Source organism: Callorhinus ursinus, unplaced genomic scaffold, assembly GCF_003265705.2.
Source record: "Callorhinus ursinus isolate GAN/ISIS: 27379988/994484 unplaced genomic scaffold, GSC_fseal_2.0 scaffold41, whole genome shotgun sequence".
NCBI lineage: Eukaryota > Metazoa > Chordata > Mammalia > Carnivora > Otariidae > Callorhinus > Callorhinus ursinus.
The window spans coordinates 6,540,870-6,565,541 of NW_027397103.1; the positions used below are offsets into that span (position 1 = coordinate 6,540,870).

General features: G+C 45.3%; 1 long non-coding RNA gene across 1 annotated transcript in view; it reads right to left on the reverse strand.

Moving 5' to 3' along the window:
- Window positions 1-24,672, reverse strand: part of LOC141369925 (uncharacterized) — a 72,921-nt gene that overhangs the window by 4,674 nt on the left and 43,575 nt on the right. Inside the window, exons 2-3 of the long non-coding RNA XR_003211732.2 lie at window positions 4,221-4,435; window positions 114-304 (exon numbers count right to left, since the gene is read on the reverse strand). This is a non-coding gene — a long non-coding RNA (uncharacterized lncRNA). The remainder of the gene's footprint in view (window positions 1-113; window positions 305-4,220; window positions 4,436-24,672) is intronic.

Here is a 24,672-nt window from a genome sequence, read left to right on the forward strand (position 1 = left end):
CATCAGAGAATCTGGCCACAGACTTGTTTCATGTCATCTGTACCTGAGCAAGAAATAAATATTCTTTACACTTCTAAACTATGGGGGCTCTTTGTTATCTCAGCATAACCTACCTTCTCATGACTAATACAAATACTCTACAGATGACATGAAACAAGTCTGTGGCCAGATTCTCTGATGCGCAATCCCAGATGAATCATTTTTCTCCTCTTTTTCTCTTTCCTTATTTCAAACATTTCCTTCTTTCATCATCTCTGTTTGGCTCATTGAAGACCTATTTCTGGACACTTCTACATATGAAGTCCTGAGGATATAGCAAGGAGCAAGGCAGACCTGGTTTCTGCCCTGTGACACAATTTATGCGAGAGACAGGCATGATTACAGAGAACAAAGAAGCATGGGGTGAGTGTTGCGATGAGTACAGATTAACCCTTTTAAGACTTTTGTTGATAAAGGCCATCCAGAGCAAACTAGGGTGACGGTTCTCGGGGGCTGTGTTTTGAAACCCTGGAGGGGGCCAACTGGTTACAAATGTTTTGCAAGGATTTTGTAACCTATATTAAATCACCAAGATTTTCCCATCTCCCTGCCTTCCTCCTTTCCTCTTCTCCTTCCCTCCCTGTTGTGTCTCCCTCTTTCTCTCCTTCCCTTCCCTCGCTTCTTTCCTTCCTCCCTTCCTTCCTTAAATGAATCAGAACCGATTTGTAGTCACCCCCACGCTAACCCCACCCTCACTGATTGATAACCCACTGTGCTTTCCTGAGTAGGACGGATCGTGGTAGAATGAGAGGCACCATGCCTAAAGCTGAAGCCTACACATCATAGCATCATTGGGCACTTTAAATATATAATATAGAACAGCCCCTGAAACACTGTGGGCGCTGTATAAATGGGTTAGCTTTATCAATATGAGGTTTGGTATGTACGTCACGAGTGCGTCATGCACATGACCATCATTTTTCATTGTGGAAAATACTGAAGAATGGCTGAAATAAGAGTCCTCAGAGTTAGCTTCTGGGGGGCAAACAGCATAGGTGAGGAGCCAGCCTAGGTGTCCTGGTGGGCATTGTCTCATGTGACCCTCACCACAACACTACAGAGGACTCTCATTATTATGTTTTTTAAAAAAGAGTTATTTATTTATTTTAGAGAGGGGGGGGGGGGGGGGGCGGGGGGGGGAGAGAGAGAGAATCCCAAGCACACTCTTCACTGAGTGGGGAGCCCAATGCGGGGCTTGATTTCATGATCCTGAGATCATGACCTGAGCCAAAATCAAGAGTCAGACACTTAGCTGACTGAGCCACCCAGGCGCCCCCAAAGTACTCTCATTATTATTTGTATTTTACAGGTGAGGAACCTGAGGTCTGGACAGGCTAACTCCCTTGCCCGCCAGTGAGGGGCAGAGCCGGGATCCTTTCAGACCCAGGTTTATCTGAGCACTACCCACGTACTCAATCATGACTTTTTACCTGCCCAGCTAAGGTACTTTGAAGGGCTTGACTTGAGCCCACTGTGCTCTGTTCCCTTGCAGGGAACGATGATCCATAGCCAAGAATTCAACCTGGGCCCCCTGGGGATGTGTTTTCTCTCCTTACCACTAATCCCTAGGTTTGGGACCTTCTGTCATAGGAGCCAGACCCCGGAACTGTCACTGTGGAAAGACACAGTAGGCCTTAGGAGCTTCACCACCAAGCCCTTAGCTCAGGGGGTGCATGGAGGTGAGAAGAGGCTAAAGCCCATCATTTCTGCTAGCTTCAGTCAACTGCCTTCCTTGGGAGCCCCCTCCTGCCTCACCAACAGACAAGAGGCCATGGGCAAGTAGAGAAAAACACATTCTTTCCCAGACTGTGGCATCAGGTGATCTGCTCCTCCCCACTGCAGCCTTAGAATGGAGCTGGTGCTTCGGAGTCACAACAGCCAGGGCTCATTAGCCTGGGTCTCAGTTTTCCCATCTGAAAAATGGGAATGAAACTCTTTCTCATCTAGGGAAGGTGAGAGAGTTATAAAAAGTCAGGATATAAGTCCTGAGCGCAAATTGAGCCCTCATCAAGGAGAACTGCTGCAACCAGACTGTAGCACCTGCACCCCAGGGACAGCAACACTAACTATAATAATAGGGGGACACTCTCCACGTGGGTGGATGGAGTAGCTCGCCCTCCTTGGTCCAACAGGCAGAGACCATTCAGACTCCAAAGTACTCAGAGCCCAGAGTGCCCTCCAAGCCCCAAGCCAACTTAACTTCTAAGTCCTTTCGTGGTTTTTCCAAAGACTCTGATCCATGCGGGTCCTGTTTCCCCTCAGACCCCAAAAAGATGCTTGCATGCCATTTTGCATAAATGGTTTCACTACAAGCAAGTTTGCTTTGGAATCACACCATCTTGACTCCATTCCCTGCTTAGCCACTTCCAAGCTGTGCAACCTTAGGCCCCGCGTTTCCATTGAATGAGGTACCTAGAGTACACCTCCAGATCGGCAGGGCAATAAGGAGGGTCAGGGATAGCCTGGAGCAAGCACCCAGGGGAGAGGCCCATGGTGGGTGCCTAATTAATGGCAACTTTGCGGGGAGAAAGAGGGGGACAGGAGGAGGCAAAGGGGTATTTAGAGTCACTTTGAATGAGAAGTGATGACCCAGGGTAGAATCCTGAGTTAAGCCTGTGCTCGGGGTGCAGACAGCCTGGGTTCAAACCCTCTCACCCCCGTTGTGTGACTATGAGCAAGATCCTTCACTTCTCTGAAACTGTTTCCTCATCTGTAAAACGAGATTCATACCAACGGTATCTGAATCCTTGGGCCGCCGTGACAAGTGTCAGGCACAGAATAAAGTATGATACAGATGACAGTTTTGCATCCTTATTATATCAAAATCTGATGGCATCACCTAATTTCAAGTCCAGTCTGATGGGGGGACCCCCACTTTCAGAAGCTTCTGCAGAAGGAGCATCCTCCAGCTTGGCCCTGCGGAATCTACCCTTTGAAACCAGCAGTTGACAATGTTCCACAAAGCTTCATTGTTTTCACCTCAGCAAGGAGCGCGTGCTCCTTCCGCAGGCACTTACCTTTGAAACACTGAGCTGCCGTCTGGTGCAGCTTTTCTGTTCCCGGGACTCTGGACAGCCGGGCAAGGCTGCCCTGGAAACCCGATCCCCCAGACCCTCAATTCTAATCATGGTGTTCCTGAGACTTGGGCTCACCTATAAATCATTTTTAATGACAGTTCGAGAAAAAAGAAGTCGCAAAGCAAATCTTACATGACGTTCTCATCACCAACGGCATTTAATATCCTAAATCACATGCTTTATGGCATTGCATCGGGAGCCGTAGGCAGAATGAAGGAGACCTATTATTTTTTGCCTTTTGTGCACCTTTTGTGTGCTTGGGGTCACTCGCTTTAGGGAATGCTTGGCTGTTATGTTTGGGAGGTTCGTTTGGGGGAAGTTAGGATGCTCAGAGGGTCCGCCAGGATTCTTGGGAGACTTTTACACAATGAAGTGGCCTGTGTAGTCGTATCCAGAGCTGGTAATATGAGAAAGTTATGAGAATATAAGCCAGGCCTGATCTGGGGTTACTCGCCACTCACCTGAGGGGCCCCTTCCCTTCCAGGGAAGTCGATACAGTGAAAAATCAAACCAAAGCGACAGCAAATAAAAACAGGCCTTACCTCTCCTCTCCCCAAAGCCCAGCCAGACTTGAGAATGAATGTGAATGCCTACGCTCCAATTCCCTCCCACCTGACAACTGTTTTCTGGGTGTTTGCAACCTGCCTGTGATGTGCCCGAACAGGAGCTCACAGAGGCGACTACGGTACAATTTAATTGAATTTAACCACCAATGTTTAAGCACCTACTGCATGCTAGGAGCTGGACTGGCTGCTGGAACAGGAGTGGCCCTTTAGGGTGATTATGTTAGGCTGTAGCCTTTAAAGTGTCACATACACACACGCACATACACACGCACACACGCGCGTGCACACGCACACACGCACGCACACAAGTAGGGATCAGGGCCCCCGGATGCAGCCAGAACAGCGCCCGCCAGATAGCACCTGCTCGGCGAATGGTTAGGGGGTTAGTGGAGGGATGATCTGGCCAAAGAACCAACAGTGGAACAAAGGGATCAGACTCACACTAATGGGCAGGACAAGCATTGGCTTCCTTCTGGAACCACTTTACATTGCCTGACACATGCCGTAGAAAGAGGATCTGGCATAACACTTAACTCACCATGAGAAGTAATCTGTCTTTGCGAGAGAGACATGTTGACCATCCATCCACAAGAAGATATCCAGAAGACCCGAGTTCCTCTCCTGCCTTTGATTTCTGGGATTGAGCCATGGGAGAGACCTTGACTGGTATGTGTTCACAATGGCCCAGGAGGGAAGGGGCTTCATTCCTGGTAATGGGGTGTCCTCTGCTCTTCCGTTCCAGTGCCGTGGCCCCTAAGAGACGGGTTGCAGTGATAAAGGCAACATTAGCTGTACTTCTACCAAGCGTGGACATTGAGCTCAGGCCTGTGCCGACGTCAGCTCACTTAGCTTTCCTCACACCCTGCAAGGACGATGCTCGGAACAGCTCCTCTATCAGAGAGGGGCTGGGAACAGGAGGTCAGAGGATGGGGGGACAGCACTGAGCACAGTGCCTCGTGCATACTAAATGCCTCATAAATGGCAGCTTCTTTGATATATCCTCAGTTTACAAGTAAGTATCCCAAGGCTCAGAGAAGGGAAGGGAGGAACGAGCCTATGAATTGAGGCATCCAGAACACATGAGCTCCCAATCTTGGTAGGGAGTTCATCCTAACACCGGATCTGGGTAAGTTTGGGCATGTTGCTTCACTCTCTGGGACTCAACTAATAAGAAGAAGAACAATAAATTGAATCACATGAAATTGCCAGTTTCCTACCTTAACGATGTTTGAATATGGCCATGTCATAACCTCAATAAAAACAATTCAATAAAAAACAACTTCCTCATAGAGTTTGCGCAGGGATTAGAAAATAGGCCAAGGCCGAGCAGGGCACCTGGCAAATGGTAATCCCCTAATAAACACATGGGAGTTAGCTTACTGATCACGTCCGTGGCTTTGCTGGATATAGGAAGACGTGAGATGGACTCGTGTCAGCATCGGAAACAAAGCTCCCACCCTGTGTTCCACTCCTGGACAAGGCTGTGTTGCAGGGGCCCCATTCCCTCCTCCTGGGCTCGGTGATACGGGATCAGCAATTTCCTCCACCCCACCACCCTAGTAAATCATTTACCAGCTGCTCTTAACCCCCCTTTTCCACCTCAGGGCAGAGCTATCTGAGCCTGGGCACCCTCCTTTGAACCAGAACTTTGGAATTGTTGTTGGGGGGTCCCAGTGCCCTTTCTTTCCTTCTTGTCCAGGGGAAGCAGGTGTGCATTACAGGTTAGAGCATAATGAGGGAGAGGGAGGCCACGTCCAGAAGTCTGTAGTAATTAGAACTTGGATTCCCTGAGGCCGGTGTCCCTCGGGAACATTTCCATCTCCATCATCATCATAACTACGGTCACCATCACATCAACGGCAGTATCTTCTTTTTCCATCGGCTACTATTACTGCTTCTTTCTCTTTTCCTTCTCCTTCTCCCCTTCTTCTTTTCTGGATTCTCCTCCTTTCCTCCTCCTCCTCCTCCACCATTAGAAAATGCCACTGCACTGCAGAGTCCCTGCCACCTTCTGTTCTAATCTTCCCTTCCTGCGTCCTCATTCTAGGTAGGGTTTGGGGATTTTTCCTCTCTTCCACTTCCATCACGATTCAGCAACATTCAGAGCTTCAGACCTTCCCTAATACTGCCAACCCTTCACCCTTGCCACCCCAGCACCACGAACACTTATCTACCCTGAATCCAGTGGGCTCAGTGGCATCACTTAGATCAGAACAAATTGTGAGCTAATTGCAGAAGAGAACTCCCCATTAACCTCAGCACTGTTCCAACAAAACCAAAACAAGAATATTCCAGAATTTAGACCATTTTGGGCATGTCTGCCTTGGTCACATCCTTAACCACCCATTGCCCCAATCAATAGGAATTGGCTCCAAGAAGGTTCACATCTAACATAGCCATAATTAACTGAGTCAAAATTAGCCCAATATGGGTGAATCAGGGTGCCCTTGTGAGGAATTTGGATGATGATGACAATGATGATGGTGATAATGGTGGTGGTGGTAATGATGGTGATGATGGAGTTGGTGATGGTGATGATGATAATGATGGTGGCGATGATGGCGGTTATGGAGATGGTGATGATGATGGTGATAATGGAGATGGTGGTGATGATGGTGATGATGAAGATGATGGAGATGGTGATGGTGATGATGGTAATGGTGGTGGTGGTGGTGACGATGGAGATGGTGATTGTGATGGTGATAATGGAGATGGTGATGGTGATAGTGATGATGGAGATGGTGATGATGATGGTGATAATGGAGATGGGGTGATGATGGTGTTGATGGTGATGATGGTGATGGTGATGGTGATGGTGATGATGGAGATGGTGATGGTGATGATGCTAATGGTAGTGGTGGTGATGATGGTGATGGTGATGTTGATGGTGATAATGGAGATGATGGTGATGATGGTGATGATGGAGTTGGTGATGGTGATGCTGATAATGGTGGTGGCGATGATGGTGTTTATGGAGCCGTTGATGGTGATGATGGAGATGGAGATGATGATGGTGATAATGGAGATGGTGGTGATGATGGTGATGATGGAGATGGTGATGGTGATGATGGTAATGGTGGTGGTGGTGATGATGGTGATGGTGATGATCATGATGATCCTGATGGTGGTGATAGTGGTGATGATGGTGATGACTGCCAAGATGTATTGAGCAGTTATTCTCTGTCAGCCACTTGGGTAGTTTACACACATTACCCCTTACAAGCCTATGAGATAGGAGGTAAGGAAGTGAGGAACATTATTCTAACTGTGTAGATGAGAAAAGCAAGGATATTTCGCAAGTGCATGGAATTGATGACTGGTGGAGCAGAGAAAGCCATTCAGCCTGGAAAGAATAATTGAAGCAAGTTTGAGAAACAGAAAATTATCTCCAGGGTCCCCCTTCTAGGCCTTTCTTCACCCTGTCTGAATCCTTGCTCTTGGGTTCAATGAGATGCCCCATTCCCATTTTTTTTAAGCTTCAGTTGATTTCTATTCCTTTAGATCAGATGAATGTTAACAGAGTCATAGAACTTTCTGTAGAGAGACAGTGATTCCTCCTAACAGAGTGTGTAGTGATTTTTGAAAAAGTGACTTGAAGCCAGGGCCAGGACTAAGGTGAGACAGAGGAGGCACCAAGGGCACACAATTTAGGGATGCCCTCATTCTCAGGGTCATGTGAGTGAGGGGGGCACTTGCACACACCTGAGAGTGAGTGCCTCCTGAAATGGCATGCCTTAGGCTTCTCACTTCCTTCGTGCCAGACTCAGCCCTGCTTAAATCACTTCCTTTCCTTTTCTCTCACCGTCTCCCCAGCTATGAAATGAGGAAATTGAATCCAGGATCACAAAGAGCCATTTCAGCTGTGATATTCTGATTCTGGCAAACCAATGACACACTTGCTACAAGCCCCATGTCCCATCTGTAGCAGACATCACTAATCAACCATGGCTTCTTCTTGCTGAGTGTGGACATATCCACAGAATCCAACCCTACACAGAGCCATGACAATCTACTGTGAAATATTTAGAGTTGGCAAAGAAGAGGAAATCTCTTGAAGGCAAGGACAGGGTTTTACTTGTCTCCTTCTCTCTCTTCCACATATACTTGTAAATTAAACCAAACTTGACCAAGAACGTGCATAAACTACCTGCACAGGCAATTACTGTTCATACGAATAAATGCACACATGTGGATGTGGACACACACAACTCCACGCACGGTATATCCTGGCCTACATGTAAAGCGAGGCCAGATTAGCCCCCAAACAATGCAAAGATGAGGTTCCTTGCAAATTAGCTTCAAAATAATAATTTAAAATCAAAATAGTAAGAGTCCAGAAATCCAGAAAGTTCTGGGATTTGTCACAATAATTACCTTAATCTTTTTAGAGATTTTATTTCTTTATTTGAGAGAGAGTGAGAGAGAGCATGAGCAGGAGTGGGGGAGGGGCAAAGAGAGAGGGAGAAGCGGACTCCCCGCTGAGCAGGGAGCCCGATGTGGGGCTCGATCCCGGGACCCCGGGATCATGACCTGAGCTGAAGGCAGACCCTTAACCAACTGAGCCACCCAGGCTCACCCCTTAATTTTTTTCAACAGAAATATCAAGGTCCTTAAAAAGGGGGGAAGGGTGTTTGGTGTCTATGATTTGCTGATGCCCAAGCATGCCTTGTGATGTTTTCCAGAATCACATAGGACTGAAAATAATCTCACATATACATGAATGTGGCCATGTACACAAATAAACATACATACCCTCACACATTCACAATTACACACCTGGACTTGCACACACAATCCCTATGCATTTTTCACATATATATACATGAGCCCATACATTTTTTTTATTATATTATGTTAGTCACCATACAGTACATCATTAGTTTTTGATGTAGTGTTCCGTGATTCATTGTTTGCGTATAACACCCAGTGCTCCACGCAGAACGTGCCCTCTTTAATACCCATCACCAGGCTAACCCATCCCCCCACCCCCCTCCCCTCTAGAACCCTCAGTTTGTTTTTCAAAGTCCATCGTCTCTCATGGTTCATCTCCCCGTCCAATTTCCACCCCCTTCATTCTTCCCCTCCTGCTATCTTCTTCTTTTTTTTTTTTTTTAACATATAATGTATTATTTGCTTCAGAGGTACAGATCTGTGATTCAACAGTCTTGCACAAGTCACAGCGCTTATATTTTAAACATGCATGCACATGTATGGTCTTATGCATATGCACATATGCACTTGGCAAAGCACACATATCCACCAACGTACAGGATGGCACTTATGTCAACCAGCATGTGCCTGCACAGGCACAGATACACAAGCACACCCTCGTAGGTCCCCACACAAGTGTATGTGTACACACATGTGCACATGCATGCATGTTCACACCCACACAAACATGCACACATGTGGACGCACATACATCCGTTGGCACATACATGTGCATCCACACGCACTGGCTCAGTCCCAAAGTCCTGAATTCCCCCACATACTCTGCCACATGTCCACATTCATACACACACAATCAGATGCCCATATTGTCACACATACACGCTTACATCCCCTTGTTCATACATGTGGACACACAGACGCACGCAGACACATTCTCCTGCTATCCCGCTCCCCACACCACACACACACACACACACACACACACACACACACACACACACACACAGACTCGGCCAGCCCTCCAGCATAAGACCCCAGGGAAAGCTGCCCCTTTGGCAGGCCTGGGCTGTCAGGGAGCCTGGTAAGAATCACTGGATCGGCTCGACAGTGATAACAATTTCCAGAGCCTACAGAAGGAGAGCCTAATCCACAGTGAAAAGCTGACAGGGCCGGCGCCTCCCCATGCTTCCTGCTAACTCAGCCCAGCATGGGGAGGTGGCAGACTCTTGGTGCCCTCAAGCCATGTCATCTCCTCTCTAATGATGCCAACATTTTGACAAAGCTGAGCAACACAGCCGGTAGGTGTGAAGTTGGAATTAATTTTCTTTTGGAAGGTCAAGTGCATTAATGAGCTTTTGGCTCATATCGTTCTTTCTTTTTTCCCTTTTTTTGCAAGAAGGAGATTAAAAAAGGAGACAGGGACACCCTTTCCTGGAGCTGTGTTCTTCTTTTTCTCATCCTCCCTTAGGAGGGCTTGGCCCCTTTTCCCGAAGCCCAGTAGACCCCTGTGGGCAGAGAGGTGGGCTCAGTGATGGCTTACCCTGGAGGACTCAATTCCCCACTGCATTTGGAGAGTCTTAGATTAGATCTGCCTTGAGGGATAGGAGATCAGTAAAAAAGAATACAATATATACCTCAGCCTTTAAGCAGTTTCAATAGACACAAATTCAGAAAAACAAATAGGTTTCATTGTATTTGCTGTTCCTGATTGATTAGTAGTGGCTCCCTGCAGCTATGTGGGAAAACAATGAGCCATGGAGGCCTCTTCCAGTTTAATGTTGGGTGGGGGGAGTCATGATCGATTAGCAATGTCTGCCTTGGACCTCACATGGAGCATTTGCAGCATAAACAGAGCTATTAAAAAAAGAAAGAAAGAAATACCTACAATTCAATGGGTTAAAAATAAACAGGAAGCTCATAAGTATATTTAAAACCTAAACAACAAACAAACAACCAAAAACCCCCCACAGGCTCAATAAGAAAATTTAAGGAAGAAGTGACATGTAAGCAGGAATTATAAACTCAAATGCCTTTAGGAGCCAGGAAGGTGACATAATGATTAATGTGGCCCAGATGGGGCCTCTGCTGAGCTCTAGAGTGTAGTTCTGTTTTAAACAGGAAAGCTGCAAACGAAACAAATGAACAAACAAAATAAAACAGAAAGCGACTCATAGATACAGTAAACAAACTTGGTTAACAGAGGGGAGGGGTTGGGGTGGGAGAAATATGTGAAAGGGATTAAGAGGTACAGACTTCCAGATACAAAACAAATAAGTCACGGGACTGTAATGTACAGCATAGGGAATATAGTCAGTAATATTGTAATAACTCTGTATGGTGGCAGCTGGTAAAGAGACTTACTGTGGGGATCATTTCATAATGAATAGAAATACGGAATAACTACGATGCACACCTGAAACTAATAGGATATTGTATATCAATAACACTTCAATTAAAAATAATAATAATGAAATAAAATAAAGAGGGAAGTTGATACTTTGTTCAACCAATTCATGCCATGGAAAAAGGATTGCCAGATATTATCTAACAAATTTTTTTTGGCAAGAGAAATCAGAAATGTGGGTGAATTGTTTTTATGTGAAATGTCATGCTTTTTAGTGCTGCCAAACATTCTTTATTTAAAAAAATCATTCTGTAGGCCTCCAAATATGTTGGATTTGTCCACAAAGTGACTAGTTTAGACCTTTGTTTTAGAGCAAACTGGGGAACGTAGAAGGAAACTGGTGGTGGTGGTGCTCAGTGTGATCTCTCATCTGTTTTTCCCACCAGACTGAAGGCAGGGTGTGTGTGTGTGTGTGTGTGTGTGTGTGTGTATGTGTGCACACATGCAGAGTTCTGACCGGACCCAGCACCTGCATGTCTAGCACACACTCACTCTCAATAGACACTTAGTAAAGGCATAGATCGTAGGATCAAATCCTAGCCTCAGGTTTATAAAGCCATTTCAGGGTGCTCAAATGTTTCCCAGTTTTTAATGATATGTCACTCTTTAAATCTTGGAGATGGGGCACCTGGGTGGCTCAGTCAGTTGAGCGACTGACTGCAGCTCAGGTCATGATCCCGGGGTCCTAGGATAGAGCCCTGCGTCAGGCTCCCTGCCCTTCACTCATGCTCATTCTCTCTCTCTCACTCTCTCAGATAATAAACAAATAAATAATCTTAAACAAATAAATAAATCTTGGAGATAAAGATAATTTCCTCTTTTTTTCCCCAAAAGATTTATTTATTTTGAGAGAGAGAAGGGGGGGGCAGAGGGAGAGGGAGAGAAAGAATCTCAAGCAGACTCCCTGCTGAGCACAGAGCCCAACATGGGCAGGATCTCAGGACCCTGAGATCATGATCTAAGCTGAAATAAGAGTCAGATGCTTCACCAACTGAGCCACCCAGGCGCCCTAGGATTATTTCCTCTTAATCTACTCTCAGTGACATGGATTCAATCTGTCTGGATTCAAATCCCAATCTACCTCTTAGTAGCTGTAGGACTTTGGGCAAAACACTTCACTTCTCTGAGTGCTGGTTTCCTCACTGGTCAGATGGGACTGGTAACGGTATCTACCTCACAAGGCTGTTTGTGAAGATTAAATCAGGTGAACCTGCAATTGTAAACCAAGAGAATTTTGAGGGTGAAAGATGACACTCTCAATAACTGCTCTGGAACCTGGAGTTTATAAGAGAAGAATGGCGTGAGGAACCGGCTATCTGGTCACCCCATGCTAAATTGGCTCATCAGCACAAAGCACTTAGAAGAGTGCTCTGCATGCAGGGTTCACAACTATTAGCTGACATCATGAGAAAACCACTGTCCAATCTCTGCATCACTCTCTTCCTCCTCTGTGGCATGCGGTGATGGAAAGAACTTGCTTCTTGATGTTCAAGGTTCTCCGTTCTGCCACCTCACCTTTAGGCAAGCACCTATTCAGAGGAGGGCACGGCTGAGTTACACATTGAAGGGTGGTAATGATCTTGCCAGGTGGCATGTGTAAAGACAGAAAGGGACTTTCAGGCAAAAAGAACAGTCTAAGGAAAAGTTCAGTGTCCCATTGGTGGGCTACTGGGCTTGATCCAGTTGAAGCAGGATCCACATTCTGGGCCTACAGGGCGAAAGGGTTCACGAGTCTGAGAAATCAAGCTCGAAAATTGTGTGCACAGACTTTGGACACATTTCTTATCTGTTACATCATCTGTAAAAGACCTGCCAAAAGAGGATTGTGCACCAAGACACCGGTATGAAAACAACTCATTTTCCTGGGAAGAATCTCAAGACCAGTGACCCAATTCCCACATCATATTTTAAAAGGAGGTTATAAAATTCCCTGATTAAAAAAAGAGGGTGGGAGATAGCCACTACCTCTCTCTCTCTCTTTAGTACTATTATTATAGAATGTCATGGACAGAGAAGGCAGAATTAAAAAAAAAAAAATAAGCCCTCCATAAAAGAGGAAACCTTCTTTTTAATCTGGGGAAACTCAGGGGGATTTGAGTGAGATAAAGTTCCAGTCTCCCGGCTCAGTGGGCCTCCAGCAATAGCTTTGCAAGCATGACATTTGCTCATGTCCATCCTCTGCCTTCCGGTCGTCTGTTCTTGTCTCCCAAACAGGAGGACACTGACAGGGCACACATGCAGCTCACTCAGAGTCAGGAACAGCTGGGTGCTCCCCAAACCCTGCACCTTCAGAGCAGGATGCCACTGGGGATTGTCTGGCTTGCTTTCTTCCAACTCATGATTTTCCCAGAAAGATGCCAGCCCTGGAATACGGATGGATGCCTCCACGCACTCACTCAGGATCCAGGGTCAACTTCCTTGCAAATTGCACCTCTTCCAGGAAGACATCCCCTGCCCACTTGTTAGTCATGATTTGATCTCCCCTTGTTCTCACTGACATTAGCAACTGGGATCCCTGAACAGCTTATGCTGTACCATGGCTCATTTCATTTCATCCATGGTTCATGGAAAGCAAGTGTTCAATGAGCACGTTCTATGTGCCAGACACCGACTAGGCACTGAGGGTTCAGCAGTGAACAGGCAAAGTCCTGGCATGGTGAGGGCTCAAAAGTATCAGTAATTATTAGTCTTCCATTTAACAAACATTAACTGAGCACTGTGACGGATATCACTCTTATCACTGGAGGCGGATGCTTCTTTAGGGGACTACAGTTCCCAGCTTCTCTGTAGTCGGGGAGAGCCATGCGACTGGTTGTGACCAAAGAAATCTGAACAGAAGTGGCATGCGTCGCTCCTAGGCTAAAATAAGGGAAATTCTGTAGGTAATATGACATCACCGGTCCTGCCTTGCTGCAGGAATCAATGACTTCCACACGGTAAACCTCCTTTAGCTTGGATGCCTGAGTGGTTGTATGGACCTTGGATCCCTGAGTGATTGTATGGACCCCTGAGTGACTGCACTGTGCAGGAAGTGTGTGAGAAATGCACCTTTGTTCACTGACGACACTGAGATTAAGGGGTAAGTGGGCTACCACCGCAGAACCTCACATGTTTTGACTACTGCAGATAGCAGCTATGCCAAGGCTCTGTGCTAGGCCTTTGAGCCTGCCATCTGGGGCCTGCATGTGCTCATGCTTGACTAGATTAATAAGAGTGACCACAGCTGCTAAAGACCCTACCTTGTGGCTGCCTCCATGCCCGCTACTTGTCAGGCTGATGGTGGACTCTTCATTTCATTCCCAGTGGCCCAGGATATGCCTGTGGGCACCAAGTGAAGTGAAATCCAGGCTCCTGATAATTCTCCCCTCTCTGGAAAGATCTTGCACACGAAGTGATGCATCATATGACCCTGCCCACCTGATCATAGCTGACTGATCCAGAGGCAGTCACCTGACTAAATCTGAGCCAATCAGAGTCTCTTTTGGAAATTGCTAATTGGTAAGGTTAGAAGCCAGGCCTAATTTCAGCATAGTGGGCAAAGGCCATGATCCTTCCTGACTGAAGACTCCAGAGCTGTCCTTGTCCCTTCCTTTCCTGAATCTTGGTTGTCGAGCTATATGTTGATATCCTGAGATCCCTTGCCAATAAATGTCTTTCTTTTTTTTGAAAGGTAGCTGAAACTGATTTGTGTAGTTCGTGACCAACAAGGCCTTAACGGTGTAGTAAGGTGGGTATACCGCTGGACTTTCATAAGTACAATGTGATGAATGAATGATAAGTGAAATAACAGAAGAAAGGGGGGGGGAAGAAATCAGGGAGATAGCAAGAAGGGAGGGAAGCGGGAGGGTGAAAGAAAGGAAGGAAAGAATTGGTTGCAAATTCATGAGACTCATCTAGTGGAAACAGGACCTCATTTTTTAGTCTCTAGCCTCCGTGTCTCCACCTGTATAATGGGGAGAAGGTTGTAAATGAACCAGGAAGTCTGCTGCAGCTCTGCTGTTCTAAGTGTGGCTGGATTCGGTGGCTGCTTGTAGGCCAGCACTTGAGTGTGCCAAAATACACACCCATGGTCAACCGCATTTGAGCTTGGTATTACAGTGGGAGCCTTGGGCAGGTGAGGAGACTCATCCCCTAACTCAGCAACACCGCAAACAGGACTCAAATTGACCACGAAAAGCAAGCACACCTATTTTCCAAGTGACAGACATCAGAAAGGAATTAAAAAACACAAAGTCTTTTTCTCCCAAGAAAGAGGGACGACCTGCAGGAAAGCGTGCAGCTCAATGGCATTACCGTAGCCACTAAGTTTTAATCATTTTCCATGCACCAGGAGCACTGAAAAGTTTTCTACAAGCATCATATGATTTTACTCATTTCTCACAACCACACTTATAAGCATCAATGTTCCCATTTTGCAGATGAGGGAACACACTTGGGTGGATGAAGTCAAGTGGACAGATGGCTGGTAAGTGGTGGATGTGAGTTCAAACCGAGGCTGGGTTCAAACCGTTCACCCATGTTTCTGCTCTAGGACCAGCTCCCAAGGTGAGCAGGTGGAGGAGTCCTTAGAGGAACAGGTCATGGGGCACATGCAGCTCAGTGGCAGGAAGAAAGGATACCAACTCAAACAACTGACAAAATATGCTCAATGCAGTCCAGTTGTTCTTATGCTGTAGCGAGTGTGTTGCCATCACCAGAGTAGCTGGTTCAAACTGCAAACACCTACCTCACTGCTTCTGACTCAGTAGGTCTGGCTGGCAAAGAGCTTAGGCATACACACATCAAAAATGCTCCCCAGGGTGATTCTGAGGAGCACCTCTAATTAAAGACCACTGCACACTTTGGGATCTCAAAAACCTAGGTTCCAATCCTGGCATTGCCCTTGGCTAGCTGTGTGACCTAAGGCAAGTGGCTTCACCTCTCTGAACCTCCTTCCATTTGGCAAATGAGCCCATAAAGCCATCCTTTCTTACTGTGAAGATTTCATAAGGGCTGCATGAGAAGGGACCAGCCACGGCTCCTGGCATGTATTAACCGCCAGGGAAACATGAATTCTCCTCTCCTCCCATCAGGAAAGAAAGGGGAGATAAGCGCTTTGCTCCTTCCTCCCTTGCCTCCCTTGACCTTAAGAAGCTCAGCAAAGGTGGGGGAGCTCCTTTTGAAAGGGGCTCCTTTTTTGGAAGACAACTTTGCATTTCTCAGCTATCAGTTGGAGCTTGGGGTTCACACATCTCTGATGGATGAGCAGGGAATATAAACACCTCGTTAGTGTCTGAACCCACTGGTTGGAAGGGGGAGGGATGACAAGCCCAAGTCCAAAACTTTAAACAGAGAAATAATACATGCTCCCATAAAGAGGAAGAAAGGTGGGCGGAAAAGGGAGTTGCACAAATCATCACAAAGAGTTATTTGACCTGCTTAAAAACTTTAATTGCTGGTAATGGCCAACCTGTTGGGTGGTATTTTATTAACACTAATAGATTTTTACAGGATATTTCTCACATTCCTCTCCGAGGGCCTCAGGAATTCATTAAATATTAAAAGGCAGTGCTCTGGATTGCTCAATTAAAGATGCCCTCCTGATGAGGTTTCCCGCAAGTTACAGACCTGGGGAGAAAGCAGGCATAGGATGGATGTTCGCTGTCAGCTTTGGCAAAAGAGATAATAAAATAATAATAATCATGAATGTTTACTGGGTGCTTACTCTGCTTCAGGCACTATACTAAGCACTTCCCATTATTATTTTTTTATATACACGATAACCCTATAAAGAAGTTACTATTAGCATCCCTGACCTATAGATGGGGAAACTGAGGCTTATTATATTTCAAAGCTAGTGAGAATGGGGACTAATGGAGAAATATTAGCCAGGGTCTGGAGTCAGGCAGGGGAGGACCTTTCCCCAGCTTCTTATTAGCTATGTGGCCTTGAGTGAGTTACCAAAACTTCCATGGCCTCAGTTTCCTTTTTTTTTTTTTTTACAAATCAGGGATTATCCTCATTTTACAGGTGAGGAAACTGAGGCTCAAGGTCACAGAGCTAATAGATGGTGGGGCCAGAACTCCTTCAATGGCCTTGGATTTGGTCTAGTTACTTCTTGCTGCATAATGAGCAACTCCAAAACCCAGTGGTCTGAAACAGCTGTTTCTTTGTGTACATGATTTTCGAGGTCAAGAATCTGGGAATGGCTCAGCTGGGCAGTTGGCCTGTGAGCCACACAGAGTTAGCTGAGAATTCACTTCCAAGATGTCTTTTTTACTCACATGGTCTTCTCCTTCTCCATATGGCAGCTCATCTTCCAGGGCCTCTTCATGTGTGTTGGGCTTCCTCACAACATGGTGATGTAGAGTAGCTGGATTACGTATACTGTCATTGGCTTACCCCCAAACAAGTCTTCCAAGAGACAGGAAGTGAAAGCATCACTTTCCCCATAATCTATGGGTCAAAGCAACTGCAGACCACCAACCTCTCTTCATTCAAGTGGAGGAGACATAGACCAGCCCCCACCCCACAATGGAAGGAATGTCAAAGGACTTGCAGGCATCTTTAATCTGTCTCATGACACATAACAAGAAGCCAGTAAGTGGGAGCTTTTACTTAGGAAAAAAAATCTATAAAATGAGGCAGCTAATATCTCCCCACCTACCCAAAGTTACTGAGAGGAGAAAATTAATGAACGTAAAGTACAGTGCTGAATATTTGGCAAAAAGCAGGCACAAAGTAAAAAGTAAGCTCTCTCCCGTGAGTGACACTGGGATACACCAGCCAGGGAGGTAGCATCATCCCAAGTATAGGGCTCCCAAATAGAATACAAGACACCCAGTTAAATTTGTGTTTCGAATAAACAATGAATACTTTTTTGTACAAGTCTGTCCTGTGCAATATTTGGGACATACTTACACTGAAAAGTTATGTGTAGTTTCTATAAAATTCAAATCTAACTGGACACTCTATTTTTTGTATTTGCTAAATCTGGCAATCCTACCAGTGTGTCGATGGAAGTGCTGAGATCAAAAATTCTGATTTCAGCTTTGGACCACAGAAACGAGAAAGGCTGAATTTGAAATTCGAGCTAGACACCATACCTGATCTGTCCAAAAGTGCAGCTCTCCTTCCCCAGTCACGCCAAGAAAGAAGCAGAAGAGAAAGAAAACAGAAATCTACAGCCTTCCCAACCCTCCTACCATCTCAATCCTATCAGTAATCCTATCACCTATCCTGGGTGTCTGATATTCATTACATTTATCCAGTCATGGAGCTCACTGTCAAGGCCTGGGGCCCTGGAAAAGTGACTTACCTCAGTTGTCCCATCTGTAAAATGGGTGTGACAACAGCAACAATTTAACCCAAAGGGATATTATGAAGGAAAGATGAGATAAAATCATGAAGTGTTTAAAACAGTCCCTGATCCATGGTAAGTGTTCAGTGTTGGCTTTCATTCATATGGTGAGGCGGACATATAGACACCCCAAATGCTGCAGTAACTGGACCAATTAAAGTCTTCGAGGATTGGTAAGGGATGAAACACAGTCAGAGTGGGGAAAGCTTTATAAAAGTCGTAGCTGAGTACGGTTGTGCCGAAGGAAGAGCAGTTGGCCAAACAGACAAGGGGAAAGGTTTTGAGGCAGAAGGAAGAGTGTATGTAAGGAGGCAAAAGAAAAAAGCAAGAAGGGAAAAGAGCTCCCAGTAGTTCAATGCTGATGGGGTAGAGTCTGAAGCCCTAGGAGCAGGAGGGTGGTGGAGGAGGCCAGAGAGAAAGCCCCGCAAAGACTTTGGACACCATACTATGGAGATGCCTCCTTCTGGGACCCTAAAACAAGTCTCAGCAGAGGAAGGATCTGTGAATCTTGCATGGGGACCGAGGCCAAATTGTGGCAGTGGGGAAACTGAGGGGGCAAATTGAGATTGAAACAGATATTTTTACATTGTTCTAGATGGCAACGCTTGGATTCGAGGTGGTAGAGGTGAGGGTGTGCTCAAGAGATATAAGGGGGAGGAGGGGCTAGATTTCCATCTTCCAGCCAAAGTGAGAAATTTGACTTACAGAATAAAACCCTAGACAAATATATACTATGCAGATATCTCCTTCATGCACAGCTTGGCTATGAAAACGATGCCTACAATTGGAGGAAATTGGAATTTCTATTTCCCCGGGAATCACTGGAATGACCATCCTCCAGTGGAGGGTACTATGAGCTCATCCAAAGGGAAGCAGGAAGAGGTAGCCAAGAAAGTCGTCGCCTGTAGTTATTGTACTAGTGGTTCCAGGTCTAAGGCTAAAAAGAAAATCCTAATAATTTAACCATCCTGAATAACTGCTGTGTACTGAGCTATCAGTCTGCGCCAAGCATTGAGTTAAAAGGTTTAAATGTATAAATTATTTTATTCTCACTACAATCCTGTGAGAATTAGTAAAAAATCATATCCATTTTCCAAGCGAGAAAACTGAGGATTTGGTTTATCATGCAGTCACTCACCTAGCGAGTGGCCGAGACACAGGGACCTGTGACCATGAGATCTATGCTCTTAAGTACTATGCCAGAATTCAACATTTTCCGAATGGCAATCCATCATGCACACCACCTGTACTATGATTTACTTAATATTATTTTTAACCAATTGCATTTTGACTTGCCCTGAATAATAATGTTATAAATATCCAGAACTCCATAAACATTACATTTCAAAGACCATTCAAATAAGTACTGTTTCCTACAATACTATGTATTGAGCACAAGAAGTCAGCACAAAAGAGTAGTTTTACTGCATGATTCATTTGTAGGAAGTTCAAGATCAGACAAACTAGTCTAGAGGGGTAGAAATCAAAACAGTGGTTGCCTTTGGGAAGTAGGGGTGAGTGAATAGGCAGGAACGGGGAAATGGTGCTGATATTGGGATGTTAGTTACATGGGTGTACACATTTGTCAAAACTCATCAAACCATGCACTTCAGATCTATGCATTTTAGTGGATGTAATTATACTTCAATTTAAGAAAAAAGAGGCCTCAAACAAACTTTTGACATTATCTTCAAATGAGATTCAACATAGACTCGCATAGATGCACTGACTTCATATGACTTTGAACAGGTGTGCCTTTTCTAAACATTTGCTCTACAGAAGGTCTGATTATTTTGTATACAGCATGATTGTTTGGTGTTGTGCTCTTGCGTAAATATTTTCATTTTTTAGGTGTAAACATTTAAAAGACGCCATATTTCCTGTTAAAAAGACGTGCTTGGCTACAACAAGTTCGAGCCGCGGCAACTTAAGTAAGCCATTCATTTTCCTTGGTCTCACTTCCATTATTCATCAAATGTTCTGATGATGATGATGATGATGATGATGATGATGATGATGAATACATCCCAGGTCGGAATGGTGTCCAGGTACAAATGTAGGTGATGGTAGAAATGCCTTTTAGATAGGGGAGGATGTCAGAATGTGGTTAACGTCATCACATACCAAGTGGCTTCCTTTGTGAAGTGCAAACAATCTTCTGATGAACTGAAACCTACCACCACTCAGTCATTCCTTCATCTACTCAACTAATACTTGCTGAGTGACTGCTCTGTGTCAGGCACTACTCCAGGTGGGAGGTTCACTGCAGCAGCCATGATAAAGGGGGTAAACTGATGCTCATGTATGGAAAATGCTGAGCGCATATTCCGCACTCCATAACCCATGGTGATGATTATTACTAGTAATCATGGGAGTAAAGAAACAAAGTATCAAAATACCAAGACAACTAGTTTTACTTCAGTCTCCCTCCCCCATGAATCTCTGATATTTTCCTTTTCCATAAACCTTCAGTCCACATGTGGAACTCTAATATGAGCCAAAGACTCTCCTTTGAGGCTCAGTCACCATTCTTAACATTTATTCAAGTAAATAATTAGCAGATATTTATTAAGTCCCTACTGCATAGCAGACAACTGTTCTAGCTGCTGGGGGTACAACCACACCGGAGCAAAATTAATTGCTAAGATTTTTGGAGCTGACTTCATAAACAGAATCGTGCGGGGCACGATGAAAAAAAAAATCACAAAGATAATAAAGTTACGGTGAACTGAGAAAGTTTGGGAACCTCTAGTTCAGGAAAAAAAAGACCCCATTCAAACCCAGAAGCAAACAAATGAATTAATCCGGAGAGAATTTGGAGGGCAAACATGACTTTGCACTTCTCTGGAGTATAGGGGAGAAAAGAAACACAAAAACACAAAACAAAGCCCGCATGCTGGTCCATTAAAAAAAAATCTGCTTGAGCTTTGTTGATGCAAAGCCCTTTATCTGAGGAGCTCAAAGAGCTTTATTACAGGTAAATACCCTTGTCTCTAGCTGCTAACAGGAGAGGCCAGGCCTAGGGAGATTAGGGGAGAATGCCTATTTAAGGTCACATAACAGTCAGTGACAAAGTGGAGACTCACAGAGTGGTCTGTAATGGGATTTGTCTGCTGTCTATTGTATCAGCCGAAAACGCTGGGTGTGTGAGGCTAGGCTCCAATGCAGGAGCCTGCAGGAGACAGGGCATCTGAGAATCTTGGAGCTACTGTTAGGGACTTTGGGGGTCACTGAGGATGGCCCCCTTTGCTTTCCAGAGCCCACACTGAGGCTCTGAGAGATGCCAGTGGTGGGCCCAACTCTGCAGAGCCCATTTGTGGCAGAGTCAGAAGGAGAACGGAAGGCTCCTAGCTTCCCCCTAATTCTCTCTTGGAGTTTCCCTGGCTCAAGTGATTTGTCTAGGAAAACGTATTAAGGAAATTCAATTTCTCTAAAGCCGGCTGGGTAGAACTTGAGTTGGATCAAAGCTGGTGTGGAAGGAATTAGAAAGGAATGGAGGATGGGGAAGCACACAGACTCAGAGTCAGAACCTTGGCTCTGTCGGGGACTAGCGTGGGACCCTGGACAAGGGACCCCCAGTCCCGGCACTTCTGTCATCTCTAAGGAACACCAAGGGGTCTGGGCTCATTAATCCCTAAAACACTCTAGCCTTGGTATAATCCACTTACTGGTTGCAAAATACCCAGACCCCGGTTTTCCATTCTGCAAAATGGGGACATCTGTAATGCCCACCTTGTGGAGCTGGGGTGAGCCATAGAGCCCCTCCAGTTTTGGGGCCTCAAGCCTGGAACTGCTCAGTGTTAGTGATTTTTATCCTAGAGGTAACCACAGGAGAAATTTGCTCAGACAGTCCAACTTGAGATACTTGCCCCATCTCCTATAATTTACGATTCTCTGATAATTTCTTCTAAATCCAGACCAGTGTTCAAGCTTTGGATCCAACTACATTTGCCAGATAAACTACAGAACACCCAGTTAAATTTGTATTTCCGATGAACACAAATTGAACTTGTTTAGCATAAGGATATCCCAAATATTACATGAGATATAGTTGCACTAAAATTTTAGTCATTGTTTTTCTGCATTTAAATTTACCTAGCCTGTTGTGTTTTTATTTGCTAAATCTGGAAACCGTAGCATTGAGCCAGGTTTGCGTTTCAAATTTTGGTTCCGGAAAACTGTGTGTCCCCTCTTTCATGCTCCCTCTGAAGAATTAAGGCAGACAGAATTTAATTTATGGCTTTGAATTTTCTCATATAGTAGGAATGGGACCAACAGCTTCCCCTCAGAGCTCAGCTGTCCAGTGACTCAGTTTCCCAAATTTTACTAGCACAGTGGATGGAAATAAAGGAAAGGAGGGAATTTGTAACATAAGTGATTATTTCGGTTTATAGGCATGATGTTTGATTTGAACCCTGGCTCCAGAAACTTCTGGGGAGAGAACCCAGATAAAGACCATCAAAGATGTGATACCAGAACTACCTGGAAATTGTAAGGGCATCAGAATTCATACCGATAAGAGAGATGAAGAGAAGATCTGCAGATGTTTAAATTTCAAAGGATGAAGCTCAGTGGCTGGGTCTGGAAGGCATCCCAGCTTGCAGATCAAGGGTGCTGAAATCCTTTTATATCAATGTATTGTTCTGTCAAATGGGGTGATAGTACCTTCCTGCTTCAGCCTTATCTACCCACATCTCTAATTAACCTTTAAAACACAGATCTCTAGGCTGGGAGTTAAAATTGCTGTTTTCTAGTTCTGGGACACAGTAAGCACATGATCATTTTTAGCTAGTATTAGACCCAGGTCAGCCACCTGCAGAGAATTTTCTAGAAACACCCCGAAGTCACATAGTTTGTTGCACATATGGCTCCTTGAACAAGGTGCCCCGACTTCCCGGGAAAATCACTTACTCCACATCCAAGCCCAGAACCTGGTTGTATTTACCCATCTTTCTCTACTGTCCTTCATTTTATTTTTAATTAATTAATTAATTTATTTATTTTAAAAAGAAAGCATGGGGTAGGGGGAGGAGCAGAGGGAGAGGGAGTGAGAGAATCTTAGGCAGGCTCAGCGCTAGGCAGGCTCAGTCTCACGACCCTGAGATCATAAACTGAGCCCAAATCAAGAGCCAGATGCTTAACCCAGGCACCCCTGCTGTCCTTCATTTTAGGGAAGATGAGGCTGACAATCTGAGAGAGGCTGCAGTATATCCGAGGGCAGACAGTATGATGCCCATATTGCAGATGGCAAAATAGAGAGGCAGGGAGTGTTGGTGGGAAAATCCCCTCTCTGAGCCTCAGTTCCCTCATCTATAGAATGGGCTAACTCTGCAACCCTTGGCAGGCCTGTTCTTGGCAACCAGATGAGATGCTATATAGACAGCCCTTGGTGCAGTGCTTAACTGATTTAATTAACAATAACTAGTGGGTACGTGTAAGGGATCAGTATACCTGTACAGTCTTATAACCGACAACTTTCTGAGATCCCTTCAAAAACTAACCATTAAAGAACCTGTCCAATAAAATAATATAAACTGAAACTCTATTGTACCATTTATTTGAACCACTGTACTATGCATCTGCTCATGGATAGATGAGGCTGTATATACATACAAACGCATATATATGTGATCTTGTCATTTGTCCTCTTTGGTACATTTAATAAGTTTAGTGTATTAAATCCACCTATGTTTAAACACATTGGATCCATTAAGTATATTACAGAGATTAAATGAAGGACAGCGTGCAGATGAACTGTGAGTTCATTCCATTGGCCTCTCTGGTTCTTCCATCCCTGCAGAGCCCAGTGGAGCATCAAAGACTCCTCCTTCCTGATCCTCAGTGATTCCCGTCTCTCCCCCGCCCCTCCCCGCACTGTCCCTTCCACCTTGCTTGTCCCTGCTTCTCTCTTCTTGGCAATCTGTTTTCCCAGCTTGACCCCTGGGGCTTTCCAGAATCGATTTACTTGGACATATATTGACCTGGGCCTTACTTCCCAGGGTGAATTATGCCACAGGCAGCAATCTCCAAATCATAAATTAGCCCGCAACTGTGTGCAACAGTCTGCTAATGACGCAGATGGTGGAATGGTGTCTTCATGGAACCGGCTGGATAAGAAAGAGGGCTCTAAATTTTGCTGGCTGACAGCTCCCTCTCTCCTCCTCACCTGGCTGGCTTTTCTAGGCCTCTCTGTCTGATTTTGTCTTTATCTTCCCTCATGCCTTCGTGCCAGAGATGAAAGGACTTCATCAGGGTTCAGGAAGCCGGGGGAAAGGGAGGGGCCAGACCTCAGCACCTGACATGGAATAGGTGTCCTGCACACGTTTGTTGGATGAACCGGTGCGCAAAGAGCATGACATGATGCCTGCTAGGGTCCCTGCTCTTAGTCCCACTATTCAGGAAGACCCCCAAGGCCAAGCCAGAGCCTTATGCACCCCTGATTCTCCAGGGGACTACAACACTGCCTGTCATTCAAACGGCCATCAATCCACTGGGGAATGGACGGATGTTGGGTGCATTCTGGGGACCAGAATTTCTTCCCTCCTGTGGGTCAATTTTTTCTTCATCAGAATCTTT